Raw genomic sequence first — 3244 nt, 5'->3', positions numbered from 1 at the left:
TGGCATCAGCAAAGAACATAACTTCACTTTTTGCCTCACATTCCCTTTTGAGGTAATCAAGACCAGCCATATTGAAGCCAATAACATCCTGGAGGAAAAAAAGAGCAAAAATATATTAAATTAATTCTCTTCCACTTCAGTTCAAGGTCTGAGCCAGAGGAACTGATGTCCATGTTATTATTCACTTTCCCTCTCTAGGATGTTTTCTTGATTCCTCACTTCCCACCGCATCCCTATTCTTATCCCCTTTAACAACCCCGTTTTATCTCAAATACACTGGATGTCAATACCACCAAACACAAGGCATAGTGTTCTATGCTATGTCCTAGTGACACATCTTTTTCTCCCACTATTGTACCTCTAAGCCCCGGTAGGGTAGTGCATAGATGTTGGGCTGCTCATATTATGTGGAGGCGCTTCAAATCTACCTTTCGCAACTCCATAGGACAAAGAGGGGTAGTCTGCCCCTATTAGGATTTATCACCCCCAAAAGTCATGAAAATCAGTAAAAATCGACTCAATGACAGTGATGGTTTCACTTGGTTTTGGTAGTTTTGTTTTTTAAATTGGACCTCTACAAAGGCACTTACTCGGACTTGACTGACTTTTGAAATAGTTGTTTCCTTTAATTTTTCAATTACTGGCACAAGCATTTGGTTGCTGGTGATCTGCCCAAAGTGAATTCTATAGAAAGATAAAAAAGAGTCATGCTGTAAAGAGAGATCTGGTGGTTATGTTATGACATCACAATGTTATGAGATGAAAGTGTTATGACATGACAAATTTGTGACATGACAATGTTATGCCATGGTAATGTTATGCCATGACAATATTATGACATGAGAATATTATGACAATATTATTGCATGACAATATTATGACATTACAATGTTATGACAAAACAATGTTATATCAAGGTTATAAGAGAACAATATTATAACAATGTTATAACATAACAATGCTATCACATAACATTGTTATAACAATGTAATAATATGACAATGTTATAACATGACAATGTTATGACGTGACAATGTTATGATCTGAAATTTTATGTCCTGAAAATGTTAGAACCTGACAATGTTAGGACAACGTTATGACATGACAGTGTTATGACATGACAGTATTATGACATGACAATGTTATAACATGACAATGTTATGACAACGTTTTAACACGACAATGCTATATTTAGACAAACTTATCAGAATGTTATAACATGACAATGCTATAATATGACAATATTATTAAAAGGTGATAACACGAAAATGTTATGACCATGTTATGAAATGACAATATAATTACATGATAATGTTATGACATAATAGTATTATAACAATGTAATAAGACAACAATGTTATAAGATAATGATATGAAAACAATGTTATAACATAATAATGGTATAACAATGTTAAAACATGACAATGTTATAACATGACAATGTTATGACATGACAAGGTTATGACATGACCATGTTATGACAATGCTTTGACATGACAATGTTATGACATGACAATGTTATGACGTGGCAATGTTATGACGTGACAATATTATGACATGACAATGATATGACATGACAATGTTATGACATGACAATCTTAAGACAATGTTATAACATGACAATATTATGAAAATTTTATGACATGAAAATGTTATGACATAACAATGTTATGACATGAGAATATTATGACATGACAAAGTTGTAACATGACAATGTTATTACAATGTTATGCCATGGCAATGTTATGCCATGGCAATCTTATGAAATGGCAATGTGATGACAATATTAGGGCATGAAAATGTTATAACATGTCAATGTTATAACAAAACAATGTTATAACAAGATTATAAGATAACAATATTATAACAATGGTATGAAATTGTTATAATATAACAATGTTATAACATGAAAATATTATAACACGATAATATTATGGCAATGTTATGACATGAAAATGTTAAGAGAATGTTATGGCATGGCAATATTATGACATGACAATGTTATGAAAAGGTTATGACACGACAATATTATGACAATGTTATGACATGGCAATGTTATGACATAACAATGTTATGACATGACAATTTTATGACATGACAATGCTGTGACATGACAATGTTATGACAATGTTATGACATGACAATGTTATTACATGACAGTGTTATAACACGACAATGCTATAACATGACAATGTCATGATAATGTTATAACATGACAATATTATAACATGACAATTTAATGACAGGACAATGTAATGACATGACTGCATTATGACATGACAATATCATGACATGACGATGTTACCGTGTGACAATGTTATGACAATACTGTGACATGACAATTTTATGACCTGTGAATGTTATGACATAACAATATTATAACAATGTTATAAAATAAAAATGTTATAAGATAAAAATATGTTAAGATAATAATGTTATAACATAACAATTGTATAACATAGTTATTATATCACAATGCTATAACATGACAATACGATTACAATGTTATAACATGACAATGTTATAACATGACAATGTTATAACATGACAATGTTATGACATGACAAGGTTATGACATGACCATGTTATGACAATGCTTTGACATGACAATGTTATGATGTGACAATGTTATGACGTGACAATGTTATGACGTGGCAATGTTATGACCTGACAATGTTATGACATGACAATGTTATGACAATATTATGACATGACAATATTATGACATGACAATGTTATGACATAACAATATTATAACAATGCTATAACAATGTTATAAGATAATAATGTTATAACAATGTTATAACATAGAAATGTTATAAGATAACAATGGTATAACATAACAATGTTATAAAATAACAATGTTATGACAATGTGACAAGATTACAATGTTGTAACATGACAATATTATAACAATGTAATGACATGAAAATGTTAGGACATGGCAATGTTATGACATGACAGCTTTATGACAATGTTATGACATGAAAATGTTATGACAATGTTATGCCATGACAATATTATGACATAGCAATGTTATGACATGACAATGCTTTGAAGTGACAATGTTATGACATGACAATATTATGACATGACAATGTTATGACAATGTTTTGACATGACAATGCTATAGCGTGACAATGTTATCACAATGTTATAACATGACAATGCTATAACATGACAATATTATTAAATGGTTATAACAGGACAATGTAATAACATGACAGTAATGACATGACAATGT

This window comes from Elephantulus edwardii, unplaced genomic scaffold (assembly GCF_000299155.1).
Source record: "Elephantulus edwardii isolate Elephantulus edwardi_28Jun2011 unplaced genomic scaffold, EleEdw1.0 scaffold00437, whole genome shotgun sequence".
Taxonomy (NCBI): Eukaryota; Metazoa; Chordata; class Mammalia; order Macroscelidea; family Macroscelididae; genus Elephantulus; species Elephantulus edwardii.
This window is presented reverse-complemented; position numbering follows the sequence as displayed.